The sequence below is a fragment of the Danio aesculapii genome, chromosome 10, assembly GCF_903798145.1.
Source record: "Danio aesculapii chromosome 10, fDanAes4.1, whole genome shotgun sequence".
Lineage (NCBI taxonomy): Eukaryota > Metazoa > Chordata > Actinopteri > Cypriniformes > Danionidae > Danio > Danio aesculapii.
This window is the reverse complement of record NC_079444.1, coordinates 8723740-8740142: the sequence shown is the minus strand read 5'-3', so window position 1 is coordinate 8740142 and position 16403 is coordinate 8723740. Positions and strand designations below refer to the sequence as shown.

Below are 16403 nucleotides of genomic sequence, written 5' to 3'. Positions count from 1 at the left end.
AACTTTAATGTGAAATTACGTAGTCGAGGCAGCTACAATAGACAGAATTGCAACAGCATCTGTTGACTTTTTTAGACACATAATCAGTAGTAAGTTCATTTAGACCATCAGAGTCTGAAAGCAATGTATTTGGTTTGATGGTTTAATGGTTGTTTTTAGATAGGTTAGCATCGTGATTAGCATTATGGATAATGATTTGAATGAACGATTAGAAAGATTTTTGCTACTTGTTCAGACTACTTGTTTAATATGAGCTGAAATAAAACAATTCTTTCAATTTATTGTTGACAGTTAAGTAGTTTTATGTTTAGTCCTCTTAAATTTGTAACTACCTGGGTAGTGGATGTGTAGTTCCCAGCATGCTCAGCATTGGATTACATCAAGGGGACAAAATGTTGACAATAAAATAATCCACAAGGCCAGATACAAGGCCAGATACAGATACAAGGCCAGAAAAAAGGGCACCTATGATGAAAATCAACTTTTGTACGCTGTTTGGACAGAACTGTATGTATGTATAGGTGTCCACAGTCATATTGGAGTAATAGGAACACAACAAGTGTCCTGAAAATGTCCTGATGTTAAAATAGGATCCAAATCCTAGTGATTTTGAGGCCCACTGCAACGTGACGCTGTGTTACTGTCATAACTTGTAAACACATGTCCTAAGAACATTTTGGTCACACTTTATTTTGATGGTCCGTTTGTTGAATTTAAGTTACATTGCATCTACATGGCAACTAATTCTCATTATATCCTCATAAATAGACTGTTAGGTTGGGGTTGGGGTTAGTGTAAGTTGACATGTACTTGCAAAGTTTCTTATAGTCAGTTAAATGATTGTTAAAAGAGCAGTATCAACAGATATTAAGCAGAAAGCCTACTAATACTCAATTGGACCATCAAAATAAAGTGCTACCAACTTTTTTTGCAAATAAACTGGAATTAAAATATTTGTTCCAACTCTCTGTTATTTTTATAAGTTTTATAAGTTTAAAACATTTTTAAAACAGAGCATGTTTGTGATAAAGACCACATGGTGTCAGTAAATGCTGATAATTGTGTGTGTGTGTGTGTGTGTGTGTTTGTGTGTGTGTGTGTGTGCGTGTGTACTGCAAATGGCATCTGTGTGACACTCATCATTTCAAAAAGGCTTGAATAAACTCCACCACAAATACATCAAATAAACGTACTTGGTATTTTTGACTAATGAGGTGTATTTCAGCTTCATATAAGTCTGTCTCTATCACTGACTGCTGTTTATCTGACGTACAGTGTTGCCAACTATTTTTAATGAAAAGGCGCTAAGCTCTGCCAGAAATTCGCTAAATGATGCTAGATTACATCATTTGCATATTACTGACCCCATCATGTTCTACTGTTTCTGTTTGTTTAACAGCCTATGGTTAATAAAGTGGTATTTATATTTGCACTACGCTTTATTTATGCATGTCAATTTGACTACATTTATTGCTGTTTAAATACAGTATATCAATATAGATGTGTAGTGAATGTGCAGTAATCTAATCTAGTAAAAGTTCAGAAACTGTCACTAAAATGTCTGTGATTTTGAACAAGAAAAAAATAAACGGTCAAATAAATTGTTAAAATAAAGGAGAAGCAGATCGGTTTGACTGTACGGAAATGGAAATAACTCACACTCCAGGTGCTAAATCATTTGCCGCTGGTACTCAGAGGAGTGATCTGCTCTCAGGCTGCAGGTGAGAGAGACTGCTGTATGAGGACTCGGGGGAGGGGCCGGCAGCATCACCCGCAGCTTGTTGAGATAGGGATGGTACAGTTTGGACACACGAGAGTCTATAAAAATCTTCAGTAACACACAAAAAAGTCACTAGATTTGTTACTAGTTGCTTTTTTGAAAATTTGTCGCTAATGAAAAGGAGCTACATATAGTGTCAAAGTCGCTAAGTTGGCAATACTGTTTATCTGACGTAATGCATAATGAGAAGCAGACGCACGAGAGCACAGTGGGCAGGGAGAAGCAGCTCATTTTCATTTAAAGCCACAGGCTATTAAAAAACTGCTACAGTAGACACTAAAATGGGCAAATTCTGGATGCTAGAATAAATAATTGAGATGGGCATTTTTAGCTGAAACTTTACAAACACATTCTGGAGACACCAAAGGCTTATCTTACATCTTGTAAAAGGGGTAAAATAGGTGCCCCTTAAAGTTCTTGTTACGTTTTAACTTCAATAAACAGCATAAAATTCTGCTTGTGCAAATGATTAGACAACCCTTGGTTCAAAATGAGTTTTGCTCTTGGGTTCAAGTTTTCAAATAACTAGGTGCCATTCAAACGAGTTAAAATGTGTGTCATTATTAAAAAAAAAAGTTACACCAAACATTTTCTCTTTCAAATAAACTCTTTCAAAGTTGATTATGTTAGAATTGAACGATGGACCCTTTTTACTAGACTGTTAGGACGCGTTTAACAGTAATCAGCATCTTAAATACTTGAAAGAGTTTAATATTTATTTATTTTGTAAACATGTGTATTAGAGCTGCACAATATGTCGTATATAGTCACATTGCATAGATATCCAGTGTTGAGTTGGGATTGTTGCTTCAATGTTGATGCAGAGTTTAACCATAATGGAGTGAAATTTTATAATTTGCATGTTTTTAAGGCCTGAGAGATATTAAAGTATTCAGGCACAAAGAATTTACTAACTGGAAGCTTAATAAAGTATAATTTAATTAATTTATTTATACATTAGACTTTACAGTGTAATTACTACATTTACTTATACAAAACCATAAAGCATCCACTGTTTATTCATTATATGCTTGTAATTTCTTTAGTACATTTTATGCATGATTCACTCAAGAATCATCTTAATCAATCAAAATGAATATATTTGGCAACACTTTAAGGACCAATTCTCACTATTAACGAGTTGCTTATTAGCATGCATGTTATTAAGATATTGGTTACTGCTTAGTAGTACTTATAAACTACATATTTTGTATGATCTTATTAGATAATCTATTTAGATCACTAAAATACCCCAATAACTATTAAGAAGGAGCTAATTAGCAAATGCCATAGTTACTTGTTTGCTAATATCAGGAATTGAATCTTAAAAATAAAATGTGAGCATAAATTCTTTCCCAAATAGTGCTATTATGTCATTTGGTGAAATTGTATAGATACAGTATATCACAATACATAATGCAGAAAAAATGTAATTTCGCAATGTCAGATTTTTCCAATATCCTGCATGCCTAGTATGTACATTTATAAGTATTTACATATGTAATATATCATCTTTGCATCAAATTACAAAAAAGTAATTACCATTTATGCTATATGTTTCTAACAAAGTGTCTGGGGCTGGACAGTTCATTTGACATTGTTCTCTTTTCTGGCTGCTGTTATCAGTCTTACACACATTTGTTTTCCTTTTTCTGATAGTGTTGATAACCCTATCATTGAGCTTTTTCTTTTATTGAGCAAATAGAATTGTAAAAAAATATTTGTTGCACTCAGCCATTCACTGCACACTACAGTAAGTTTACCCAACTATGACAACGTCCGCTGCTGAGAAACCTGAAAATGTGAAATGGGTCATAAGGAAAATAAAGCAGACATGAGGTAGCGATGTGGCCAAGACATGAGAAGAAGTGGGTGTTGCACATTGGGTGTGCATTATTAGTCTAATATTTCAACAGACTGGAGTCAATTATTCCACTTATGCTATTATTATCACACAACACAGATGTTCATATGTTGTATTTCAAGACATTTGTCAGGTTTTGTTCATTTTGGACTAGTTTCTTATGCATCTCTTTTAAAACCATTTGTTATGATTAGACAGTTTGACAGTTTGTTGTAGCTGTGAAATAAATCAAATCATTCAGTGTAATGATATGAAACTGTAATGTGGTCAAGATATGCCTGGACTTACTTTAGCGGTGTGTTTATCTGAAAACAATTGCACAGCTTAGAATGTTCATCAGCCAATCAGAATCAAGCACACAACAGTCAAATTAAAGTAATTTAATTGTGGCCTGTTACTTTAAGCAATCAGGCTTACAATTATCACAAAATCAGGCAACAATATCCAGCATTACTTTATTTTGATGCTTCGCCACAGACTTTCTACTGACTTCAACTCTGAAAACCGGACTGACAGTTTCAATTTAATAGAACTTCTATGCTAAGCTGCTTCGACACAATCTAAATTGTAAAAGAGCTATATAAATAAACATGAATTTAATTGAATTAACTATACATACATCCCAGCAGAAACCTTGATGTCAGAATTACATCAAAATGACACAAAAAATGCAAATAGATACAGTTAAAATGATTAATTTAATTACTAAATTATTAGAATTATTAGAATATACAGAATTATTAAACCCCTTTTGAATTTTTTTCCTGTTTTTAAAATATTTCCCAAATAATGTTTAACAGAACAAGGAAATTTTCACAGCATGTCTGATAATATTTTTTTCTTCTGGAGAAAGTTATATTTATTTTATTTCGGCTAGAATAAAAGCAGTTTTTAATTTGACATCAAGGTAAATAGTTTATTGTGGGGATACAAAATCCACTGCAGATGAATTAAAGTTTCTTATAATAATTTTTGTTGTCATTTTAGTGGTCAAAAAGGCATCAATGTGTGGATGTCAAATGGACATCAATGTTTTGACATTAAATCGATTAGCATTTTTACATGTTTTATGATGTCGTTTTGACATCAAGATGGCTGCTGGGATATAACTTAGAAAGTACAACTTACTGTACACTATCTCTAACCTAACAGTCTAATGAGAGTAAGGAGTTTTTTTGTTTTTTACCCCTACCCTTTCCCCTTGGCCCTTAAAACAGAGTATGAAGGGGAAGGGCTTCAGAATTCACCCCTAAGAAATGGGACAGCACTACAACACCTGCACACATCATCATATGTCATTGTGATCTCTTACTTCAAATGAGAATGATGAATAAGGCTGCTATAGTTATTCCAGTCATGTTTTTTGGTATTTATCTGCAGGAAATCACTAAAGGCAATAATATCATGTTATCATGACAATATAATGTGGCAATAAGCTCATAACTGTACTGTGTATTTACACCCTGGCCATATTCATCTAAACACACATTTTCTAATTTCTGTAATAACGACAAAAGAATACTAATTTATGCATCTCCTGACTTCCATAAGCAGCCATGCTGCCGTTGTAGATGGTGTATTCCGGGATATTTTTGTACCTCTTGGTTTCGAGTGTGGTCCTGGAAAATCTCCATTTCAAGGACTAGCTCTTCCCCTTAGCCCTACGCTTCAAGCTAAAGAGAATTGGGACGTCCTTACCCCTTCACGTAAACATGCAAATCAAAGGCTCTATGGGCTAAGGGGTAGAATTGGGATTGGGCCTTAGTTGACATCCTGTAGTTGCAATGGTACTTAAACAGAATGTCTAAACAGGCGGACTACAAAATGAAGTGTAACCCAAAATCCTTTAGCTTTAGTTAGGGAAAGTCGTGGCCTAATATTTAAGGAGTTGGACATGTACATCCCAGCAGGAATTGAAGAAGAGGGAAGTGAATGAATCTCACTCAGTTGAGGTGGTCCTGATGAAGGAACCTATCCCCTAATTGCTCCTTGGGAAGCAATAGCTGCCCACTGCTCTAGGTGTATGCTCACTGTGTGTGTGTTTGCTCTCACTAATCACTCAAAAATGTGTGTGTATAATTATATGGGTTAAAGGCAGAGGATCAATTTCGAGTACAACCATACTTGACAAAGCTCACTTCACTTTAAGGCCTTGGAAGCGAAAATATTGGAATTAAGTTATGATACAGTTGAAGTCAGAATTATTAGCCCCCCTGAATTATTAGCCACCCTGTTTATTTTTTCCCCCTAATTTCTGTTTAACGGAGAAAAGATTTTTTTAAAAAACATTTCTAAACATAATAGTTTTATTAACTCATTTCTAATAACTGATTTATTTTATTTTTGCCATGATGACAGTAAATAATATTTCACTAGATATTTTTCAAGACACTTCTATACAGCTTAAAGTGACACTTGAAGGCTTAACTAGGTTAATTAGGTTAACTAGGCAGGTTAGGGTAATTAGGCAAGTTATTGTTTAACAATGGTTTGTTCTGTAGGCTATCGTTCCAAATATATAGCTTGAAGGGGCTAAAAACATTTTGACCTTAAAATGGTTTTAAAAAAATTAAAAACTGTTTTTATTCTAGCCGAAATAAAACAAATAAGACTTTCTCCAGAAGAAAAAATATTATTAGACATACTTTGAAAATTTCCTTGCTCTGTTAAACATCATTTGGGAAATATAAAAAAAAAACAAAAAAAAAATCAAAGAGTGGCCAATTATTCTGACTTCAACTGTATATTAATTAATAAATAAAGTATAGTGTAATAAATAAAAAGCCTGAAATAACTAAGCAGTATTATACTGTTAACATCCCCAAGCTGCCGAGGACGAATTTAGATGAACATAAATATATGTTGTACGCTTTCAAAATAACCTAATAGAGGCAACAAAAATGACCACAGGAAAAAAAAAACATCTGATCAGTGATGACGTGGATATATTTGCATCAGCTCACAAAAACATCTTGCTTATTTGTGTGTTACTTTGTACTAAAGTTGGTATAAAGCAAGTAGGCTTACGGTACATAAAAGGGGTCATATGATGCAACTTCATATGACACACTTCCAGAATACACTTCATATTAATTCATATGTCCCTCTTAAAAAAACCACCAGAATCACTTTCGACTACAACTTAGGTTTCGACAGTAAAGCAGCATAAATCTAGTGTGTTCAGGACACTCAACAAACTGAAGAAGTGAACCGACTTGTCAAATAAAAAAGGCTGAGCCACAGAGCCACACCCACTTTTGATGTGGATTGCTCCACATCACCAGGAAGCATCACTTCGGCTTAATCCCAATTCTACTGCTTAGCCTTTCCCCTTACCCCTACCCCTCGTTTTGCACATTCTCGTCAAGGGGTAGGGGTGTCCCAATCCTCTTTAGCTTGAAGGCATAGGGCTAAGGGGAAGGGGTGAAGAGCCCAGAATGCATCAGCCACAACGGCAGTATTGCTAAACCCGGAAGTAAGGAGATCCACAAATTAGTATTTTTGGTCATTATTACGAATTTTTACAACAAACAAGCACATGTTTTAATATATTTATAACCACGTTCGTGTTTTACAGTCATGCTTTAAAAAAAAAAACGCAAAAAAATGATTAAAAATCATAACTCCTGTATAGCAGTCCCACACCATTCTGACACTCGATGACACTCGAATACCGTCAGTAAAGTCTAGTGGCTGGGAAAGAGCTTTTACAGTGTCTGCTATAATGTTAGTGTTGTTTTCATGTTTACATAGATGAATATGGCCATATTGTAAATACACAGTACAGTTACAATCTTATTGCCACATTAGATCGTTATGATAACATAATATATGCCTTCAGTGATTTCCAGAAAATAAATACCAAAAAATAGCACAACTGGAAAAACTACAGCAGTCGAGATCGTCTGATCTCATATGAAGCAAGAGATCGCGATGACATATGATGACGTGTGCAGGTGCTGTAGTGCTGTCTCAATACTTAGGGGTAAATTTTGAAGCCGTTCCCCTTAACCCTCGGTTGTAAGGGCCAACGGGAAGGGGTACAAAAATAGAATTGGAATTGAGCCTTCCAGTCACTAGCACGTGCTGTGCCTCTGTTGTGTAAATACTGTCAGTCAGAGTAGCTGTAGTAGCCATATCAGTTTGTACCTAAATCAGACAGAAAATGAAGAGGACACAGCTGAACCTCATGCCTTTAAAATAAAATCTGACAAGTGTCTTTCACATATATTTAGAATAAGCATGTGTAAGTAATATGAAACCTTCACATATCTTTTGCGAGTTGGTTAATTGAGATTTAGAACGCAGGGAAAGCGGCTGCACAGAGACACACTGCAGCGCAGTTGAAGATTGTGGCTGTTTACATCAGTTTGACGGATAAATATGAATTTGTTGCTAAATTGTTAGCGGTGCCAAACAGCATTTCCCGTTGTTTACATCCTTGTTTACATCCTTGTTTACATCCTTGCTACAACATACCATTAACGCTAGAAGCTGTGCATGTAAAAGATCAATTTTAACAAATAATACTTACAGGTTGTGGCTCATAATCCACAGCTTCATCTATTATGGTTGGAGCTGCTCCTTTGAGGAGTTTTTAGCTGAATCCAGCACTGAACTGGAAGAGATTCTGGAAGCTGTGATTTGTCAAATGCTAGAGCTATATATTTTTAATAATTCTCTGGACCATAATTAAAATTAAACTGTAAGCATGTCTCTCTTTGTGTCGTGTCTTTTGGAAGCTCAAATAAAGAAACAGAACATGCTCTGTGGAAACAGCAGTGTTTGGACGGCATTTTAGCTGTCTCTGCTATAACATTACAGCGCATCTAGCCACAGCCCTTCACTGATGGGGTGTATGCACGTAACCTGAAGGGTTTGTGATCTCATCAACCCAGATGCTTTTTTTTGTAGTCCTTAAACTTTGTTCGCTGTAGGCTTTTCAAAGCTAACTCTATAAAAGCCAATGTCTCCCTTTGCATTGCTCTTTGAGCATATTACATTCAGAGATGTTGTTTATGTTCACACAGCTACATTACACATCAACTAAAGTTTAACATATGATATCGTAGTGGACCACCCCTTTAAATCTAATTTTCATCAGTTTACACTACTAAGTTAACTAAATAAATAGTTACATGATACATCTGTTTTCTGTATTATTTGTAATTTCAGTTTTAAAAAGATACATTCTGTGTCTGTCCCTATGTTCAGGTCAACCCTGTTACATTGGTTATATACGTAAAGGCATACATAACACTCTTTGAAGCACTGATAGAACAAGCATGTGAGTTGCTCCAAGGGATGTCACTTCCTCTGGAGGGAAACTCTGGAAGGAATTGAGATGTGTCATTTATTCTCTCATGTACAAAATGTTTTAGGACACACCAGGGGCGTCGCTAGACCCAATTCACTGGGGCACGTGCCCCAGTAAAAATCTCCAGTGCCCCAGTAAATGAATTGAGATATGATTTACTTCATATGCAAGTGTATTTATTAAGAGTGCTAAATCCGAAATAAAGACGGTTATTCTCTATTTGCAACCGAACCAACGCTGGTGAAAGCAATGTAATCAAAAAGCAAACTGACGCATCTCCGAGTGTGCCCGCGTGCCTCTCGCACGTGCTGCACTCGCACGCGCTGCTCTTCTGCCGGTGCGAGTCCCGATAGTTAACATGCGCGCCAAAAAAGCAGGCTACCTGTTTGTTACGCGCCGCTCATGTGTTGTAAAACCAGCGTAACAGCCTTTTTTGTTTTGCAAATCGACAAAACTAAAGTTTAAGCAATATGATGGTGATCTTACTAAGCCTGCCTCCTGATAGATTTTTTTGTATGAAGCAAAAAGGAGGGATGACGAGTCAGGGAGGTAAGACTTAATAAACCTAATTATCTGCCATGTGTCAAGTCTACAACAGATAATCCTATAACACATCTTTTTTTTTTGTATTTTATTGAATTGTCTATAGAATTTCATTCAAATGAAATTAATATTTATGCAAAAGTAATTTCTTAAATGATCTTAGCATATCACTCCAGTTGTCTTAACATTGTTTTCCAGTTACATTTAAGATTATTTAGAAGAATAATTGTATATAATAAGAATACTTTATTATAATAAATATATATATATTATTATATATATATATATATATATATATATATATATATATATATATATATATATATATATATATATATATATATATATATATATATATTATTATTATTATTATTATTTTTTTATTTATTTATTTTTTTTGAGGGGGAAGGGGGTCGGGGGTGGGGAAGGAGGTACGTGCCCCAATAGAGCTTTGTGTCTAGCAACGCCCCTGGGACACACCAATAGTAAATTAGTCATTAGTCAACTCTGCTATCATGATATTTCAGTGAATCTCTCATTCACTTTTTAAGAACTACAATAATATGATAAAACAATTCTGACAAGCCATGATGTGGAATGTTTGAGATAAGATTAGATTAGATTCAACTTTATTGTCCTTACACATGTACAATTACAAGGCAACGAAATGCAGTTTAGGTCTAACCAGGAGTGTAATAGCAGCAAGTGCCGGATATAGGTATAAGTTATAAAGTGCAGTTATAGAAAAACTATGGGTAATATTTAAAAATGGATGTACTATGAACATTATATACAGGTTGTATTAACTATTATTACAACAAAGACAATTTATGGATATATGTACAAGTTGCTTTTAATAATCAGAACTATGCAGATATGTATGAACATCATTGCAGATGTATATGTCCAGTGCATATGTACAATTCAAGATGAATTAGTGCAACAAAGTGAGGTCAGCATCTTGAGCTGAAGCACAAATTGGTGGAAAATATCAACTCTGTTATTGCCAACTCTGTTTTAAAATCCTTAAAGAGATTTCATTATGCAATATAAAAGGTCATATTTTGGTTTTGGGGTCTCCAACAACAGGCTGATATGCATGCAAGGTCAAAAAAACACTTTTATTGTCTTATAATATACATTTATTTTTACCTAATAATCCCAATGACTCCCATATGATTTATTCAGTGATTCATTTTTTCCAAACCCTTCCTTTGCATGACACTAATCAACAGTGATCGATGACCCAGACTATGATTGTTTGACTGCCTTCAGCACAACGCAAATCAATTAAGTTAACTTTTTAAAAAATGTTTAAGTTGAGTGAAGATAAAACAATTAGGTTGTCCAAAAAAAACCCTCAAGATTTTTTTTTTAAATCTTATTTTAAATAAGTAATTTGAACAAACATATAAAAGATAAAATAAGTTTTTAGTAAACGCATGACAGTAAGAAGCACCCAACAAGCAGCCAGCCTTGGTGCAGTGTATATGTGTGAGCCCAATGCAGGAATGCATTAAAGCAATGCTGTTAAACACCAGCATATTGCGCTACTGTTAACCAAAACCACAAGATGACATACATTTGGTATTAATCGACACAGCAGCAAAACCTGAACTATAATTGACCACATCTGTGTAAGAACAGATGATGGTGGCCATAGCAATGACAAACGTCAGGAGATAGTGAGCCCAGAAATGCATTTAAATCAGTAAAGGAACTCATTTGTCGCATTATCTACGTGGTTTTAGACGAATATGTGAATAGCCCCATAAAGAGTTAACCAGAGCAGTACAGAACAAGCCATGCTGAGCGTTTACAAATTACAACACACAATCAAATACATAATTTGCAAGAAAGCAAGGGGAGGCAACCATTTTAACTTATTATACAAGTTGTGATCTGGAGGTAGAAGAAACTAATCCATATGAACTGTGTACTGACAAAGTCCCATTTATTAATATTCTTTGCTGATCCTTCCTTTAATAACAAACGGCTGTAGAATCCCACATTGCAGGGTAGGTTATTGTATTAATCATGAGAAAAACAACAGGAACAAACACTGCACAAGGATGGCTTGGCTGGGGTATTGTTGTGTAAATGAACTTTAACCATTTATTTTCTACAGATGCACTGCTAGCCTTTTCACAGTAAAAAGTGATTGCTCATTTTTAGTCATGATCAATCCTATCCTCCCAATGCCGCTAGTGTTTAAACGGAAGGGTGGGTTCAAGTGTCTAGTGCCTTATATATGGCAATGTTTCATATCGATGTCAATACAAAATGGCTAAAGATTTGAACCCAAGACGATTCATATAATCGACTCAGAGTCCCAGTTTTTTTGAGAATCAATAGTTTTAAACTTGGTGCACTTTCAGATTTAAAGGCCACCTATTTTACCCTTTTTTCAAGTTTTAAGATAAGTCTTTTGTGTCTCCAGAATATGTCTGTAAAGTTTCAGTTCAAAATACCCATCAGATAATTTTTTAGACCTTTCAGAATATTGGGATTTTCTGCTTGCAACACAATGTAGCTGTTTTTGTCGCCTGTGCCTTTAATGCTAGTTCTCTTTGCCCATCGTTCTCACAATTTCCGTTGCCTCAATCTCTGCCTCGGCTGTGTCAGATAAACAACACAGTGACAGACATGAAGGAAGCAGATCTCACATAACATTTGGGCGAAATACTACAGTAAGAATTTTCCTAATTATTATTTGATGTATTTGTTGTGGAGTTAATTCAAGCCTTTCTGCAATGATGAGTCACACACAACGTTGTTACAAATTTCACACACACACACACACACGGACATATACAGAGTGCATGTTTAACTTTGCACTGTTTTTGCACAGCAAATGTGACAGGATACAGGTTAATCTTCACTGCTGTATGGACATCCGCTATGTTAATGTACAAAATAAACCTGATTTAATGTCCACAAACCGGGATTATCTTCTTTTATAATTGTACTGACACGTGGTTGTGGTGGTAAAGATGGTAAAATTACTGCAATTCCTTTCAAACATGTACTGTTTTAAACTGTTTTAAACTTGTAAAACTCATGCTTGATCACATTTGATGATGATTGATGATCCTAGCGAACTGAATGGATCTTATATTCCCGGTCGCTTTGCGCAAATCCTGTCTTGTTGATATGATTATACACATTACTACGGAGACATGTTAATACCAGGCTGTCAATCAAATCATCCTACATCACGTTGCGGTGGGCCTTAAAATGGGAGCAATTTGGATCCTATTTTAACATCAGAAAATTAAAAAAAAGAGACTTGTTGTCTTTATATCACCCCAATATGACTGTGGACACATTATATCTACACATAGTTCTGTCCAAAAAGATTCAAAAAGATGATTTATTATCATAGATGCCCTTTAAATCTTGATGCTGGATGTTTTTATTCACTTAGGGCTGTGTTACACACTGCATGAAAGGTCATGTCCAAAAACCCATATCAGGAGCTCTTTAACAATGAGTTAATCAACAATTAGTAACAGAATCAAATGTTCCCCATCTTATTTAAGCATTATTTTACATTAATATAACTTTTCAGCTTACTTTAAATTATAAACTTGCTGTACAGTATGTCATGTGAAAGGAAAATGAGTAGAAATGTACTGGCATTTCTAAAATGAGTCAACAAATATGTAAATTAGCATACTGTAAATTACCAAAGTATTTACATTTTAGGTTTAAATGCTTTCATTACTTCTATTGTCTTTGCTTTGGATAAGCACGTCAAATCATTGAGTGTATTGAGTGTATCACTCAGTAGACTGATGACCAAAATAAAGAGTTAGCAATTATTAAAACAGACAGTCTACTAATGCTGTAATGTCTGCTAGATAACATGTAATCATGGGCTATAATTAATGCTCACCAAGCACCAAATAAAAGTAAAGATTGAGATTGGCAAGTTTAGGAGACAGCTAGCCAGCCAGTAACTTTTTTTTCTGTAATTCTAGCAATACCAGAGAACTTTGTTTGTATTTATCAACGTTTAAAGTGTTGTAAGTTAGCAAATATGTAATATTATAATCTTTCATTTGAGGAATTCATGATAACCGTGTGGTCAGTGTCGAAGAAAATTGTCTTCATTTCTGCAAATGCGAATTTGAGTTGCTCATAAGATGTATTTAATACACACTGAACAATTTCCAAACCTCTGTCCTGGTTTCTAATGAGAATTTTTGGCCATAAAAGACCAGCATTTAAAAATAGTGTTTCAAAATTGTGTATTAAAATAAAATAATTCTGCTGTTGTATAAAGAAATATAACATGTTTTATGGCTGGTAAAAAATACCAGTCATTAGCAGGTCTACCAAAATGTTTCACTGTAAAACCCAATAAGTACAGTGAAGTCAAACTGTTTAAGGAAACCGATTACTGCAAACCATTTAAGTTTTGAAGCAATATTGTATGAGTACTGTAAACTATGAGCAATTCCATGCAAATGTCAACCTTGCCATAAAAAAATTTAGTTTTCATCAAAATAGAGAAACCGTCTCTACATTTTTTTTTGTGTAAGCAAGTATTTTACACTACTTAAAAAAACTCAAAAATGTCTGTCAGTGTTTTAAACTATTATATTTGATTTACCAAAGTCACACAAGTGCCAATTTCACATCTGTCACATCCATAGTGGAGAGATGTCAAATTCATAATGAAGCTTTTCCCTCATATATGCAAAAATGTTAAATAAAATAAAGTCAATCATTTTTATTTTATAGACAACTCTTATCCTTTTGATGAGCATTATTTCTTTTGGGTTGTGCAGTTTGATTTACAGAATTTCTACAAAGTATGTTGTATACTGTAAATTCGCAGACTTTTTTTGTCACATCCATAACGCATGTTTATTTTCATTATTTAACATATTAAAAATGTTTACAGATTGTTATTTTTCTAAATCTGTGGTTAGTTATTTTGGAAGATATAAACAGATGTTTCAATAAAATGTTCACATTTACTTTCTCTGTGAATTTATGTTTTGTGTTTTACTGCAGATGTCACATCCATAACGCTGGAATTGCTCCTATATGACTATGACTATATAAAGAGTCATATACACATATATTATTTGTGTTGATAATTTATGATGTTAAACTTTTAGAGTATTACTAACTTAAACATTTTACAAACAACTACACTTTTTAAGTTAACAAAAATATAATTAATTAATTCATAACTCATTCATTTTGAGTTCTGCTTAATATAATCCGTTCATGACTTACGATAACTCTGTATCATTGAGTCAAAGTTAACTTTTAAAAAATTATAAGTTTAACTAGCTTATTTCATTTAGTAATTTTGACTGTTTTACAATGTAGTTGCAGGTACTACAATATCAAAACAATATTTAAAGGGGATTATCAAAACGTTCAATCAATCACAATTTAGTTTGAGGAACAATCCCCACTACACTCAAAATATATGTTTGCCGTTAGTTCAAACTACTTATTCAAAATGACAACACAATTCTTCAAAGTTTTTTTGGACAACTTAATTGTTTTATGTTCAATCCACTTAAATTTGTAAAAACTAATAAGCTAACTTAATTCCTTCATGTTGTCCCAACACAAATTGATTGTGTGAAACCCAAAATTTTTTACAGTGTATTAAAGGGATAGTTCACCCTAAAAATGAAAATGTACTCACTATTTACCTACCCTCAACCTTTATAAGTTTCTTTATTCTGTTGAACACAACTTAAAATATTTTTAGTTTAAAACTGGTAACCATTGACTTACATAAGATTGAATCCTAAATGGATCTTCTACTATGGCATCACCGTGAAAATTTTTGAGAAACTTGTAAAGATTTTGTTACCAACATAAACATAAACACATGAAAATACTCAAGTAAGTTGCAAAATACTATAGTAAGCTCCTCTGAAAATACTCAATGGCAGTAAGTCGCCACACCATACTTAAGTCTGACACTATGATGAGACTCCAAACTTTGGTTTCATTTATGAAAGGAAAGTGTCTCTTCTGCAGCCTCCTCTAAAAATAAAAAATGAGCTGAAATCCCCTGAAAGAGGATGCAAATTTTGTCAAGTTCCTTCTCTATTTCATCTGTTCGGTGGGACGTACATAAGTTACATCGGCTTCCCAGAAACATAAGATGAGCTCTAATATTTTAACCCAGAAGCAAAACCAGCAATTAAGAGGTGAATTTAACATGGGGTTCAAAATAAAACAAAAAACAAAAAACAAAAAAACAAGGACTTACCCATTGAGATGGATTATATGGAGGTTTAGCTTGTACGCTTAAAGTTAGTGGTTAGCAGTGAACAAGTTCACTTCCTCCTCTTCTGCACTTGAAAATGCTATTTATGATCCTCCCATTTACAACTCTGCCTTTGTTCTGCTGAGCTCAATCGTCTGTTCTGCGCACAAATATTAGCATATTTGCATTGTTTAAATACTGCAGGTTCAGTTCATAGTTTCATATGGGCAAATTTAGTTGAAGCTAATTCTCGTTCTGAAGGTTCTACTAAAGTTCAAAGTTGAATCTGTGTTAATCTGCACCGTAAAAAATGCAGGGTTCTACACTATTCATTTACATAGCCCAACACAAACCTATTTAGCGTATCAAATTTAAGTAAATTGAGCATAAAACAATTAAGTTGTCCTAAAAAAAATCTGTTTCAGTTTATTTTAAATAAAAAGTTTGAACAAACAGCAAAAGTCATCATGCATCATCCTCCTGGAAAAATGTGATTAGTGTTTTCTTTTAAATGCAAGATTGCTTGAGAATAGTGTTAAAGGTTTCACTAAATTTAGGATTTGGTTCTGCTTAAATAAATATTACAACAGACGTGCCCTGCTGTTGACTTGTTTTTTTTTTTGACTGAACATTATTATTTTTTTAAACT

At 34.1% G+C, this 16403-nt stretch overlaps 1 protein-coding gene across 1 annotated transcript in view; it reads right to left on the bottom strand.

Moving 5' to 3' along the window:
* The window catches only part of sh3bp2 (SH3-domain binding protein 2), a 47524-nt gene extending 31694 nt beyond the window's left edge, over positions 1-15830 (bottom strand). The window contains exon 1 of the mRNA XM_056467080.1: positions 15758-15830. The gene's annotated coding sequence lies outside the window, so the exon portion shown is untranslated. The remainder of the gene's footprint in view (positions 1-15757) is intronic.
* Positions 15831-16403: the final 573 nt, after the last annotated feature.